We start from the raw sequence: 16,296 nt of genomic DNA, 5'->3' as shown, positions 1-16,296 counted from the left end.
CACAGAACCACTCGAGGGATTATATGGCCAAAAGGTCATGACCTTTGGGTTAGCAGCACAACTCTCTACCCACAAGGCAACTATAACTTTATACTATCAACCTTTAACAGTTGTTGTTGTTATGTACCATCAAGTGGGAACTGACCCATAGCTGACCTTTCAGCAGTTTTACAGAGTTAATAAATTTCATAAGAGGAGATTGTTTATCTTTCTCCTGCAGAACACTGGTGGATCCAAACTGTCAGCCTTTTGCTTGGCAGGGCAACTTCTTACCACTCAGGCACAATAGATCCCTACATTTAATAATGCTATTATTGTTGATTGCCTTTGAGTTGAGCATGACTCATAGTGACCCTATGAAAAAGCCTGAAGCCCTTCTACAACTATCAAGATTTCTCAAAATTCATAGAGTTTCCAAAAGTATGCTCTTTAGGAAGTGGATGCCACTCCTGCTTCCAAACATTTAACAAGAAATACTATTAAGTAACAGGGATTAAGATTTCATCTCTTTGTCTCATGTCACTATGTGGATATGGTCAGATAAACTGTTTTAGTTGTGCGCTGTCCAGTTAACTGCCCCATAGCTGATCCTCCAGAAGGTTTTCGGAGACAGTAAATCACATAAGCAAAGTTTACCCATCTTTGTCCAGTGGAGCATCTTGTGGTTTTGAACCATGTACCTTGGTGTTGACAGTGCAAATTAGAAATATGGAAAGACACTAGAAAAATCAGAAATGGCATTAAATTGTCTCCCATGCCCACTCTAATCCAAAAGCTCAGAGCCACTTTGCTCCCTGAATCCTGACTTCATCTTCTTGGATTAATACCGTCTTCTGTCCATGTACCATTGTATCAGTCTTATTGAGGGTCTGCTCCTTTTTCTCTGACCCACTACCTTGCCAAGTATGCTGTCTTTTTATCCAGGAACTTGTCTCTTCTCATAACTTGACCAAAGTATTTGAAATATCTCAAAGACATTTTAAAAATATGATTCATAACCGGGATACCTACAAATACGAGCATAATTGGCATCACATACATCTATTATTTTGATGTTGTTGTAGTTGTTATTTTTATGTGCCATTGAGTCACCTGCAATTCATAGCAACCCTATGTACAATAACCCTAAGCCCTTCTCTATCCTGTGCCAATCTGTCTCTGACACACCTACCCCCATTACCCCAGTCACTGAATCAATCCATCTCATGGAGGGTCTTCCTCTCCTGCACTGTTCCTCCACCCTCCCAAGCATGGCATCCCTCTCCAAGGACTGGCCCCTCACTGCAACATGCCCAAATTATGTCAGATGAAGCTTCAGAATCCTTGCCTCCAAGGAGTAGCCTGGTTTCACCCTCTCTGGGATTAACCTGTTCATTTCCTTAATAGTCAATAGTATATTCAGTACTCTTCTCCAACACCACAGTTCAAAGGCATCAATTCTCCTTCTGTCATCCCTAGGCATTGTCCAGCTCTCTGATGCATAGCAAGTAATTGTAAAGACCATGGACTATATCAGGTGCACCTTAATCTCCAGAGTGACATCATTGTTCTTCAGTTCTTGGGAGAGGTCTCTAACAGCAGACTTTCCCAATGAAATATGTCTTTTAATTTCCTAGCTGCTGGTGCCCAGAGTGTTGACTGTGGAGCCAAGAAAACTAAAATTGTTTGGAATCTTAATCTATTGACTATCCATCAGGATGCTGCCAATCGGCCCAGTGGTGAGAATCTTTGTTTTCTTTACACTGAGCCTCAATCCATATTGGAGGCTGCAGTCCTTTACCATCTGCAGCAAATGCTGCAGGTACTCCTCAGTTTCAGCAAGCATGGTGTGTCATCTGCATTACGCAGATTGTTAATAAGTCTTCCTTCAATCCCAATGCCACAATTCTCCTCATAAAGTCCAGTCTCCTGGATAATCTGTTTTGTGTATAGATTGAAAAGACGTGGAGATAGGATATATCTGTGGCATACACTCTTCCCAATTTTGAACCATGCAGTGTCCCATCCCCTTGCTCTGTTCTGATGACTGCCTCCTAGTCCTAGTATAGGTTTCACATTAGCATGATCAAGTGTTCTGGGATTCCCATTCTTCTCAGAGTTAGCCACTATTTGTTGTGGTCCACACAGTCAAATGTCTTTGCATAGTCAATGAAAAACAGATAGACATTCCTCTGGTATTCCCTGCTTCAGTCAAGATCTATCTAACATTAGCTACAATATTCCTAGTATCACAATCCCTTCTAAACCCAGCCTGCACTTCCGGCAGTTCTCTGTTGATGTGCTGTTCCAGTCATTTTTGGATAATTTTCAGCAGAATCTTGCTTGCATGTGATATTAATGATACTATTTGATAATTTCCACACTCTGTCAGATCACCTTTCTTTGGAATAGCAACTAATGGGACAAATATAGTCAGTTGGCCAGGTTGCTGTCCTCCAGATTTCTTGGCACAACTTGATGAGCACTTCCAGGGCGGGATCTGTTTGTTGAAATATATCAATCGATATATTGTCAATTCCTGAGGCCTTGGTTTTTCCAATTTTTTCAGAACAGCTTGAACTTCCTCTTTCATCACCATAGACTCTTGCTCATACATTGTTTCATGAAATCCTTCTGTGCCTTCCAATTCCTTTTGGTACAATGACTCAGTATACTCTCAATAATACTTCCTGGATCATTTAATATTCTTCCCAAAGCATCCTTAAGTATTGCAACTTGAGGCTCAAATTTGTTCCTAGTTCCTTGAGCTTAAGAAATGCTAAGCAAGTTTGGCCCTTTTGATTTTCTGACTCCAGCTCTTTTGACATTTCATTGTAACACTTTATCTTCCCACTGTGCCCTTTGGAATCTTCTGTTTTAGTTCCTTAATATCTTGATTTCTTCCCTCTGCTTTAGCTTCTCAGTACCATAGTGTTATATTCAGAGTTTCTTCTGACATCCATTTTGATCTTTTTGTCCTCATCTGTCTTTGTAATGACCGTTTTGCACTCTTCCTGGATGGATTGATTTTTTCATCAGCATATTTTAGAGAGCGGTCAAATTACATAGAATATCAAACCATAAGGAAAACACTAATTACCAACGATCAGATAGGTTTGGGAATGCATTCGAGTGCGTGATACATGGGAGAAAACGCAAAAAGTCAAGAGAGGAAAGAAGGAAAACACCAAAATAAAAGTCAGAAGATATTTTGAAAATTTCTTTTTCAATGTAACAACCAGAACAAAAGGGGAAAGATTATGAAATAAGATAACTGAACAGAGGATTTCCAAAAGCAGGTGGAGACAACAAAGCAAAACATTATGATGCAAAGATCTGGAGTTAGAAAATAAAAAAGGGGAGAAGCAACTAATTTTTCTCAACTGAAAGAACTGAGGAACAAATTCAGGTCTCATGTTTCAACATTGAGGAATTCTATGGGCAAAATATTGAATAAGGCAGGAAGAAACAAAAGAATATGGAAAGAATACATAGAAACACTGTACCAGAAAAAATTGGTTGAGGCTGAACCATTTCAGGGAGTAGCATATCATAAAGGACCTATTGTACTGAAGGAAGAAGTTGAAGAAGTCTATGGGTAAAATACTGAGTAAGGCAGGAAGCAACAAAAGAAGATGAAAGGAATACACAGACAATGTACTGAAAAAGAACTGGTGGAAGCTGAACCATTTCTAGTTGTTGTGTACCGTAGAATTGGAATTGATTCATAGCTGACCCTCTGGCTGGTTTTTAGAGGCAGTTAATTGCACAGGAGGTGATTGCTCATCCTTCTGCAGTAGTAATACTATATAATTTTAATAATAAAGAACCAATAGCACTGAAGGGAAAAGTTCAGGCTGCATGCAATGTATTGGCAAAAAATAAGGCCCCAGGAATTAATGGATTACCAACTAACGTACTTCAGTAGATTCAGTCCCTTACTTGCTCATTTGTTATACCAAGAAATTTGGAAGACAGCTACCTGGCCAACTAAATGGAAGAGATCTGCATTTGTTCCTATTCTAAAAATAGGTGATCCAATGGAATGGGAAAATTATCAAACAGTGTTCTTAATGCCCCACACAATTTGCTTGCTGAAGATTATTAAAAAATGGCTGGAGCAGTACATCAAGGGAGAACTACCAGAAATTCAGAATAGGCTCAGAAAAGACTGTGGAATGATCATCTGCTGATGTCAGATAGATTTCAGCTGAAAGAAGAGAATATCAGAAAGATGTTTATTTGTGTTAAAGACACTCTACCGTGGGTCATTCTCACATTATGTGTGTTTGAGTTCACTGGTTTCTCCAGCCATGCACTGAGTGCTGTCTTAATTACCTACTGCTGCTATTAACATAAATATCATATTGGATGGCTTCATCAAATTTCTTTTTCAAAGTCAGAAAATTAGATACCCAAATTCCAGACACTGGCACTAGAGAAAAGCTTTCTCCCACTGTTAATTCCAGAGGAATGTCCTTATCTTCTTAGAGCAGCTGCTTTGGGGTGATAGTCGTGGATCTTGGTATCTCTCTTCCATCATTTATCTTTATGGGCCTGCTTATTTCAGCTCGTTCCTTTCTCTAAAGAGATTGCTTTAAGACACCTCTGCATTAATTCTGTATCATTAACAAAACAAAGACAACCCATTGTTAAGAAAGAGTAAAATCACTGACAGAGGTTTGGATTTACAACACTTCCTTTGGAGGCACACAGTTCAACCTGTAACTAATGTCTTCCAATGGGATGGATTTATCTTCTAGAACTGTATCAGACAATATTCTTTGATGTTCTTCTGCTACTACCCACAGAATTTTTACTGGCTTTTTTGGAAGTGGATTACCAGTTCCTTCATCTTGAACTGCTTTAGAGTGGGAAACAGACTGAAATTTGTCTACCACAGGGGATGCTGTTAGTATTTTAAACAGAAGTAGCATGGTTTCTGGCCTCATAGCAATATGTACCATTAGGAGCTTTTGCTGAATATATACCTCACTGGTAAGATCACAGACATCAGTATTTACTTATTCATATATTGTAAACTTAATACTTTATTCATATAGTCCCTATATTTGCTTACTGTAGATTTTTGTTTTCACTCCGTTTTAATTAATGCAATTTCTACTAGTGTGTCAAATATATTGGTATACTTTCTGGTGTTTGAGTGGTAAGGAATTGTACTGCCAACCCAAAGGTACACAGTTTGAATCCATAAACTGCTCCACAGGCATAAGATGAGCCATCTCCCCCTGTGTGATTAACTGCCTCTGAAAACACACTGGAGGGTCAGCAATGAACAGGCTTTGACTTGATAGCTTACAACCACACAACTCTTTTTATTGGCTATCTCTTTATCCAGCATTTTTACTTTCTCATAGTAGTAAAAATTCTATTATCCAATTATATTGTGCATTAACAGCATATGTCTGGCATATGTTTATGAACTCTGAAGTGCAAAATGAAAGTAACACTGGCTGTGACCACCACTTGGCTGAGGCTTGCTTCTCAATGGCTTGGCAGTTATGGAATGATTTTATATGACATTTGTGCAATACAGCAGTCCTCCATTTACAGTGTAACAAGCTCATTTTCTATTTTCTCCTAACAGTGGCTTTCACATAACTATCTGGTCTTTGGAAACTAATTATGTCAATAAATGAAGGGCATCTACATGCATTTATTGCATAATTATATTGTATATATATACACAAACATGCATTAGCGCATGTGTGCATACGTTACAAATATTTTTATATGACTTTGCAAAAAGTAAACTGTTTTAGGAAGCAGTTGCTTTTCTTTGAATTTACATCAGAATCACTTCGATTTTATAAACAAAGGTATATACAATCATGTTTCTAATGCTTTCAAGAAGGATATTAAAACTTGGCATGTTAATATGTTTCATAAAGACTCCCTTCATGTGACAGTTCTGTTTCTCTTATCCATGAATTGAGACCACACATAATGATAAAAACTGCCATGAACTGAATAGGTTTTTTAAACTGCTTTGTTATTCTTTTTCTATGCATTTCTCATTAGCTTAATTTTATTTTTATTTATTTAATAAATATTTAAAAATAACTGTTACATATCTATTTCCGTGTGGAAAAAATACATAAAAACAAATCTTAGAAACTTAAAACATCAGACATGTATTTTTCTCCCACAGTTTTAGAAGTAAGTTAATCAGGACTGTGCAGCTGATGGTTTTAGCTTGAAGAAAGGTTTTTGTTAGGATTGTAGATAGCTGTTATCTGAGGTTTTAGCCATATGAAGCTCAAATGAAGCTGGAGATTCTACTTCTATTCTTAGTCTCATAATTGTTAGTAGACCTCAGGTCCTCATTGGCCATTGGCAGAGACCTCATTTCCTCTACATGGAAAACATATTTATAGCAATGCTTATGCTTCTTGGAGGCAAGGATTTTTAAAGTCTTTCTCACATACTTTGGGCATGTTGCCAGGAGAGAACAGACCTTGGAGGACATGATGTTTGTGAGGGTGGAGGAACGGGAAGACCCTGGATAAGATAGTGACTGGCTCAGTGACTGGGGTAATGAAGGTAGGTGTGTCAGAGACAATAAAATTGGCTCAAGGTAGAGTAAGTTTCAGAGCTATTGTACAGAGGGTCCCTATGAGTCAGAGTCAACTCGACAACACATAACAACACAACAATGACATAGCCAGTGGTTTTCCCTGAGATCAAGTGAGAGACAGAGAAATAGAGAGAGAGAAATGGAGGAGGTATCTTTTATAACCTTATCTCTGAAGTCACATGCTATCACTTCAGCTGTATTCTATTGGCCTTACAATTCAATCCCGGGAGAGTGTAAAAATGGAACAGACCTGGACGTGATGCCCAATTGGCAAAGGTCATTGGAAATCATCTTGAAGATGGCCTACAAACTAACTGCATGCTAATCAAAAAATTTTCCAACCAATTCAGACTTATACAGCTAGAAGGGATAATGCTTCCTAAACTATCTACACTTCCTGTAATTATAATTGTAGGTATATTTTTCAAAAGGAATGCTTGTGGCCTAGTGGTAAGGAGTTGTTCTGTCAACCCAAAGACACGTGGTTTGAATCCATCAGATGTTTTGCAGGAAAAAGATGAGCACTCTCCTCTTAGGTGGTTTACTGCCTTTGAGCACCCATTGAGGGTCAGCCAGGAGTCACTTCAGATTCACAGGTAAACAACAACAATACATATATTTTTAAGATTTTTCTTCATATAGAGAATTTTGGTTGCATTTTCTCTAAGACGTAATTAGTCGTTCTTTTGACAGTTTATGAGATATTCAGTACTCTTCTTCAACACAACTCAAAGGCCTCAATTCTTCTGTCATCCTTATTTATCATCCAGCTCTCATATGCATAGCAAGTGATTGGAAAGAAAACATGGTCTGAATCAGATACACTGTTGTCTTCAAACTGACATCACTGCTCCTTGTCTCCTAATCTCCTGACCGTGGGTGTTGAGTATGACCAAAGCAAAATAAAAAATCTGGGACAATTAAAATCTCTCCTCCATCTGTCATGATGTTGCCTATCAGTCCAGTGGTGAGAATTTTTTTCTTCTTGATGTTGAGACGCAGTCTATATAGAAGGCTTTCATCTTCTGTAGCGACTGTTTCAAGTCTTCCCCAATTGCAGCAGATAAGGTGGTATCATATGCCTAATGAAGGTTGTTGATGAATCTTCCTTGATCTGATAACACATTACTCTTCATAAATATAGCCTTGATATACAGCTCTCCTTATTTTAAACCATGTATTGTTGTTGCTGTTGTAATTGTTATGTTCCATAGAGTTGCCTGAAATTAATAGTGACTCTATGTACAATAGCTCTGAAGCCTATCCTACTCTGAGCCAATCTCACTGTCTCTGACACACCTGCAGCTATGACCCATCTCTTCAAGGTCTTCCTCCCCTGTGTTGTACCTTTACCCTTCCAACAAGACTAGTCCCTCATGGCATCACACCCAAACTATGAGACAGAGCTTCAAAATTCTTGCCTCCAGAAAGCAACTTGATTTCATCCTCTCCAGGACAGACCTATTGGTTCTCTTGGTTGTCCATGGTAAGTACAACCAATACTCTTCTCCAGCACCAAAATTCAAAGGCATTAATTTTACTTCTGTCATCCTTATTTATTGTACAGTTCTCTGGTGCATGGCGAGTGAACACTATTGCCTGGATTAGGCACACCTGAGTCTGTAGCCTAACACCTTTGCACTTCAGCACTCTGGAGACGTCTCTGATAACGGAATTTGGTAGTCCAGTTCACCTTTTGATTTCCTGGCTGATGGTTCCAATAGTATTAATTGTGGACCCAAGCAAGCTGAAATTGTTAACAATCTCAAACTCATTTCTATCTATCATGGTGCTTCCCACTGGCCCAGTGGTGAGAATCTTTGTTTTATTGATGTTGAGCTTCAGTCCATACTGGAGGCTACAGTCCTTGACATTCTGCAGCAGATGCTTCAGGTTCTCCTCAGTTTCAGTGAACAAAGATGTGTTATCTGCATAATGCAAGTTATTGATGAGTGATCCCACATTCCTCCTCATAAAGCCCAGGCTCCCAATTGTGCTGTTCTGCATATAGCATTCCCTTATTCTGTTCATACAACAGCTTCTTGGTCTAGGTATAGATTTTGGATAAGTGTAATTAAGTGCTCTGGGATTCCTATTCTTTTCAATGTTAGCCGTAACTTGGTATAATCCACACAGCTATATTCCTTTCCTTAGTCAAAAAAGTACATACTGACATTTTTCTAGTATTCTCTGTTTTCATCCAGGAGCCATCTGACATCAGTAATGATAACACTGGTGCCACAGCCTCTTCTCAACTCAGCTGTAAAGGTATTAAGGTTATTGCATTCCACCCATAATCCTTTGACAATTGCTTGAGTCACTAGATCAAGAACATTCTTTTCACATTACATTATCATATACATGCATTTTTAAGGGATGCAATTTAATCTAGCACACAGGTGTATGTACAAAAATGTTTACTAACATTTTTTTTCCAACTTCAGAATTTTTTTTACTTTTATTTGGGGAAAAATATTAAACATTGCAAACTATTTTATGCAAGAGAAAAATAAAATTTCACTTTCACATTTGTATACCACCATTTTTTTATAAGCCTACAAACTGATCCTATAACTACTACAAGAGTATTAGACCAGGTTATATACCCACATACACATTCAATGAATTACAAATTTCCAAGTTTACTAACTTATTTTTATTGTGAAGAGATAAAAAGACTGTAAATATTGAGCATAAGAAAAAAATTAAATACATAATTACATATTCATATAATATAAAAATAAGATGCCATAAAACTGTAAGAAAGAGTTAACAAGGTATGTTATTGCATGTGTTGTATAATAGGATCTACTTTTTTACTAAAATAAATTTATATATCAATAGGGTCACAGTATAAAGAAAAATTTTTATTTTCTTCTTTTGCATTTATTGTCTATTTCCAAATTTATCATGCATCCTATTTTATAAATTAAAAAAATGATTTTTTTTAAGATTTCAGGTAAGACTTCACAAAAGGCAAGAATGTTGTGCACGTGCATTGTTAGTTGCATTTCAGAGTCAGAAATTCATCATTTCTATTTCAATGCCCCTAATGAATTTGATTTTTTAAAAAAAAAAAAAGAAGTACTATTAGTTTGTGAGCATATGGCCCTATTTGCAAATGGATGCAATGCATGGTGGAGATGGGAGTGATTATGTTGGAGATGATGGTGATGAAAGTTACAGAGGTCATGGTATTGAAGTGAAATGAATTTGTCCAGAACCAAATTCAATACAATATATTATGTGCTATGATAAGAAAGACCTTAAAAGACTCCATATAGTAGAGAATTTAGGGAAACTTCCTCAAGAAAATGTTCATCTTAGCAGATAGATGAAAGCTATAGGTTACCCGGGTCATTTGAGTAAACAGTTATTAACTGAAAAGTTGCTTTGTTTCCAGTGTTCTTACTTTTCAGGATAGGTACACAAACACACTTCAAACTGCTAGTAATTCACAACAATAAGTCCCATAACTGGAATGTTTTCTTTTTTTATTATGCAGATTTTCCCCAGCATTTTCCTTCATTGGCATTATTTGTCACACAATCATTCCCAAATAGTGTTGTTGTTATGTGCCATCAAGTCGCTTGCAACTCATAGCAACCCTATGTACCAGAGCCCTAAACCCTGCTCTATCCTGTGCCAACCTCACCGTCTCCAACACACTTATTCCCACCACCCCAATCACAGAATTGCTCCATCTTATCGAGGATCTTCCTCTCCTGTGCTGTCCCTCCACTCTCCCAAACATGATGTCCCTCTCCAAGTACCGGGCCCTCCTTGAAACATGCCCAAAATATGTCAGATGAAGCTTCAGAATCCTTGACTCCAAGAAGCAGCCCGACTTTACCGTCTCCAGGACAAACCTGTTTGTTCTCTAGCAATCCATGGTATATGCAACACTCTTCTACAGCACTACAACTCAAAGGCATCAATACTCTATCATCCCTAGTCATTGTCTAACTCTCCGATGCATAGCACACAATTGTGAAGACTATAGCCTGGATCAGGGGCACCTTAGTCTCCAGCCTGATGTCATTGCTCTTCAGTACTCTAGAGAGGTCCCTGACTGCTGACTTTCTCAATGCAATTCATCTCTTGATTTCCTGGCTGCTGGTACCAAGAGTGTTGACTATGGAGCCAAGCAAACTAAAACTGTTAACTATTTCAGTCTCTTCACCATCCATACTGACGCTGCCAGTTGACCCAGTGGTGAGAATCTTTGTCTTCTTGACATTGAGCCTCAATCCATATTGAAGCCTAGAGTCCTTGACCTTCTGCAGCAAGTGCTTCAGGTCCTCCTCAGTTTCAGCAAGCCGGGTTGTGTCATCTGCATAACACAGGTTATTGATGATTCTTCCACCAATCCTGATGCCACATTGCTCCTCATACAGCCCAGAGTCCCAGATGATCTGTTCTGCATACAGATTTAAAAGGTATGGAGACAGAATGCATAGCTAGTGGACCCCCTTCCTGATGTTTTGTAAAATGAATCACCATTTAGACTATACTCACAATTACCTAGTTTTTTTCAGGTCCACACCAGATCTTTTCTATCTCCTTTACCCCCTACATCCACCCACTAAATTGTGCAACTCTGTGATCTCACCTCTACCCATCCTCATCCCTCTGCTCCCACCCCTTCCCCCTTGGATCCTCATACACATTTTACTAGTTACCCTCCTATTTTTACAAAATGGTCTTATGTAATATCTGTTGTTATGAGACTGAGTTAGTTCACTCAACATAGCTCTCCAGTCTCTCTCAAGGTATGTAATATTTTTTAAATCATTGCCTCTGATTGATTCCATCATGTGAATATACCACAATTTCTCAATTTATTCCATTGCAGTTAGACATTTGGGTTATTTCTATGTTCTTATGATGATAACTTGAATTTTAAAAATTTCAAAAATTTATCCACTCGACTTATTTATTGGAAGTCTGCCATCTGCCCTCCTCTGTTCTAGACACAACAAAATGTCTGATGAACATAATAGAAAAAGTTCTTGCTCCCATGGAATGAGATGAACAAATAATAGTAAAGTTCAGAATGTGTTGAAGTAAAGGGAGACTCTTTAATAAAATAAGAGTATTATTTTTTAAATTTTATTTTATTAATTTTAATGAACATTTACAGAGACTTTGGATTTCCATTCATTCAGTGTTGCACTTTTCTCCCTGCCCACCCCTCACCCCCAGTTTGCTCTTTTCTTTGGAAACGAAAAGTTCCTTCATTGGTATACAGTCCTCGCCTCCCCCGCCCCCCGAGTACACTCCATTATGCAACCTTCATTTAGAGTAGTTTTTACAATTGGCTTTTGTACTAGTCATAACTATTTTGATTGCTATTGACAGATAACCTACTGAAAATAACTTATACAGGAAGAAAGTTCCCATTATTTCAACCCCAAGAAAAGTGAGAGTTTCCAACCTTCAAGTCATAAAAAGAATGCAGGTTGAGTCTCTAAAATCGACTTATCTCAGTCAAACACCGAATAAATAAAAAGTGACATTAAATTCCATTAGCTAAACATTTGAGAACCTTTTCATAAGATATTTTGTTTGAAGAAGTAAAAATATTGCTTATTATAAGTTATGGAAATTAGCTCAGAACAAAACTCAAGTGAAGAGGATCTTCCTTACCACTCTTGGATGACTGGCTATATTCTCCTTGCACTCAGGGAAGAGCTTCAAATTGCCAACTTAATTTATGTCTCATGTCAGTCAGTCTGCTACGACCAGAAAGCCTAGATCACGTGATTTGAACACGACTGGGGGCAAGGGATAATTGGATGTGGTCCAAACAATTCCAAGAGAGAAAAGCATACCGAAGTATTAAAAGATAATATATACTGACAAGAGAAAAAGTTAACAAAATTAGTCAAGAAGACTTTCCAACAGAATAATTTATAATTAGGTAGAAGTAAGTTTGTTTTCAAATAATGTTTGATAAGAAAGAGTGACTTGAAGCCTGATTTTTTAACATAAGTTATTAAAAACTGAGCCATTTCATCAATGTCTTAACATTATTTCAAGTTTCATGTTATTTTTGTCCCAAATATGTATGTGTGTATTTTAGATGTTACTTAAAAAAAATAGAAATCTGGTTTTACAGAGTGGCTTTTGGGGGAGGAACAGAAAGAAAGAAAAAAAAAAATAGCAGGGAGTATCTTTGTCAACAACATTATCCTGACATTGGGCAGCCAGTACTTAGATGCTGCTTTGCAAAATCAACATCTGGAAACTGAATTGCAATTTCTCTTTGGCATGCAATAATCATTATTTTGCTTCTAAATACAGATCTATGTAAAGTACACATTTAGAATTTGCAACTTTACCTTATAAGGCAAAAGTAGGTGTGAAAGTGTCGTAAAATAGATACTGCTATAAATTCCACTAGTACCAATAACAAGACCCAGCTGCGTAAATTAAACTCTGTCAGAGAAGAAAATATCACTCTTTTAGGAACTAAATAAGGTCACTTTATTGAGAAATAATATAGTCAGATCTGGGAGATGCTAAGTTAAAATATAGTGCTCTGCTCATCAAATAGAGGGGTCTAAATACATACAGAACAAATGAAGGATAAAGAGCAGTGAAGGATGAAGTTTAGCTTTAGATTGGAGTCCTTTGGAATGTGCAATCTCCTCCCAGGTGATTTACTGTCTCTGAAAACCTGCTGGAGAGTCAGCTATGAGTTGATTCCAACTTAACTGCACACAACAAAACCAACAGCCACTTCAGTAGGAGGGAGCAAGTTAACATCTAGGTGAGTTGTCCCAACTAGTGACTGTAGTCATGAGCACATTTTCCCCAAGACCAAATTGTTTACATTTTGACACATTCTTCCCAAGACCAAGTGGTCTGAATCTTGAATTTTTGCTTCATAGGAATGCTTGTTGGTTCCAACACTCTGACATAAGACAAAAATAGCTTAAAGCTTGAAATTTTGGTCCACATTTCCTCCTTTCGATCAAGCCTGCTGTAAATTATACCAATCACCACAATGTGTAGTCTTTACTTTTTTTCCTGTAAGGATTTATTTTTTTTTTGAGGTGATGTTTCTTGTTGCTGTTGTTATGTGCCATCAAGTTGCCTGCTACACTATGCACAGTAGCTCTGATTGCTGTCCCATCCTAAGCCAGTCTCACTGTCTCTGACACACTTAATGCCATTATCCTACTCACTTTGTCAATCCATCTCATCCAAGGTCTTCCCTCTTTTGCTGTCCCTTCCTCCCTTCCAAGATTGGTCCCTCCTGGAAACATGCTCGAAGTACATGAGACAGAGCTTCAAAGTCTTTTCTTCCAAGGAGCAACTTGGTTTTATCTTCTCCAGGACAAAACTGTTCTCTTGACAGTCCATAGTATCTTCAACACTCTTCTCCAGCACCACAACACAAAGGCAGCGATCCTTCTTCTGTCATAATTACTCATTATCCAGTTTTCTGAAGCATTGCAAGTAATTGCAAAAACCATGGCCTGAATCAAGTATACCTTAAAGTCTATAGACTGACATCTTTGCTTTTTTGCACTTTAGAGATATCCCTAACAGCTGATTTTCCCAATGCAATTTGTCTTTTGATTTTCTGACTGCTAGGGCCAAGAGGGTTGATTGTGGAACCCAGCAAGCTGTAATGGTTAACATCCTCAATCTCTTCATCTGTCACAGTGCTGCCAATTGGCCCAGTGGTGAGAATCTTTGTCTTCTTGATGTTGAGGTTCAATCCATATTGAAGACTATAATCCTTGATCTTCTGCAGCAAGCACTTCAAGTCTGCCTCTATTTCAGCAAGCAAGGTTGTGTCAGTTGCATAAAATTGGTTGTTGATGAGTCTTCCTCCAATCCTGATGCCATATTCTTCATGAATCCAGGTTCATGAATGATTTGCTTAGCATACAGATTGGATAGGTATGGAGAAAGAATATAGTTCTGATGCAAATATTTCTTGGTTTTAAGCCATGTAGTGGTTTTATCTTTAGCAGCATAGAAAATGTCTTATATTGGTAACATGCTATTTTTAACATTTGAAGGACAATATGTTTTGTAGACTGCATTCCTTTTGTAAAAAATGTAAAATTTGTTTTATGCTGTTGAACCAGAACCTACTCAGAGCTGACCCTCCAATGGGTTTTCAGAGGTACTAAATGGCATGGGAGAAGATTGTCCATCTTTCACCACAGAGCAGCTCATGAATTCAGACCACATATATGTATGCATTAACAGCACAATTCCTTACCATTAAGTCACCAGATCTCCCTTATGTTCTTATTAGGCACCTTCCAGTCACTTCAGACTCATACCAACCCTATATACAACAGAATGAAACACAGTCTGGTCATGGGCCACCTTCACAGTTGCTGCTTGCTGGACACCATTGTTGTAGTTCATCTCTTTGAGAGTCTGCGTCTTTTTCACTGATTCTTTGTTTAGCATGATGTCCTCCTTCATTGACTAGTCTCTTCTAATAACATCTCCAAAGTACATGAGACAAGATTTTGCCATTTTCACTTCTCAGAAGCGTTCTAGCCACACTTCTGTCAAGACAGATGTGTTTGTTCTCCTGGAAATCCATGGTATAGTCAGTCTTCTTTGCCAATACCACAATTGAAATACTTCCTTTCCCGCCCTCAGGCTTCCTATTTGTCCAGTTTCACTTGCACACATGTTGTTACTAAGTTACATCGAGCTGACCATAACTCAGCCACCTTGTGAAGAACAGAACTCTATGAACCTTGCCGGATCCTGCACCATCCTCATGCTCTTATGCCCCATTGTGGTTTTCACCATGTTAGTTCATATCATTGGGGGTCTTCTCCTTTCTCTGACCCTTTACCTTTCCCAGCAGGATGTCTAGCTCCAAAGACTTATTCCTGCTGAAAATATGTCCAGATTGTTGTTGTTGTTGTTGTTAAGTGCCTTCGAGTCACAGGCGACTCATAATGACCCTATGAAGGAGAGTCCTCGACACCAAGTCCAGATTAGGTGAGGTGAAATTTCCTCATCCTTGCCTCTAAGCTGCACCCTGATTATGCTTCCTTCAAGCCTGATTTGCTTCTTTTGGCTGACCATGGTGTATTCAGCACTCTTCACCAATTCCACAATTCAAAGGCATCAGTTCTTCTTCTGTCTTCCTTATTCATTGTCCAACTTTCAGATGCATAGGAAGCAATTGAAAATACTGTTTGGATCAGGGAGCTGGTGACCTAGTGGTAAGAAGTTATACTGCAATTCCAAAGACCTGCAGTTTGAATCCACCAGCTGATCATCCTGTGTGATTTGCTGATTCTGAAAACCCATTACAGAGTTAGCTATGAGTCAGTTCTGATGGGATGGTAACAAAACAGCAACTTGATTTGGATCAGGTACACCTGCATTTGAGGATATTTAAAATACTATGGCTTGTGTGAGGTGCACAAGCATGTTTAATCCTCAAAGTAACATCTTTACTCATTAACATTTTAAAGAGACTATCAGCAGCAAGTTGGCCCAGTGCAACACATCTTTTGATTTCCTGACTCTACCATGGATGTTGATTGTGTATCCAAGTAAAATGAAGTTGTTGACAGCTTCGAGCTTTTCTTCATCTGTCATGATGTTGACTTTTGATCTACTTGTGAAGGTTATTGTTTTCTTGATATTGAGTGTAATATATAGTGACACCTATAGTCTTGTTCCTCTTTAGGAAATTCTTAAATTCCTCATTATTTTCT

This window comes from Elephantulus edwardii, unplaced genomic scaffold, assembly GCF_000299155.1.
Source record: "Elephantulus edwardii isolate Elephantulus edwardi_28Jun2011 unplaced genomic scaffold, EleEdw1.0 scaffold00134, whole genome shotgun sequence".
NCBI lineage: Eukaryota > Metazoa > Chordata > Mammalia > Macroscelidea > Macroscelididae > Elephantulus > Elephantulus edwardii.
Note: the sequence above shows the minus strand (reverse complement) of the source record.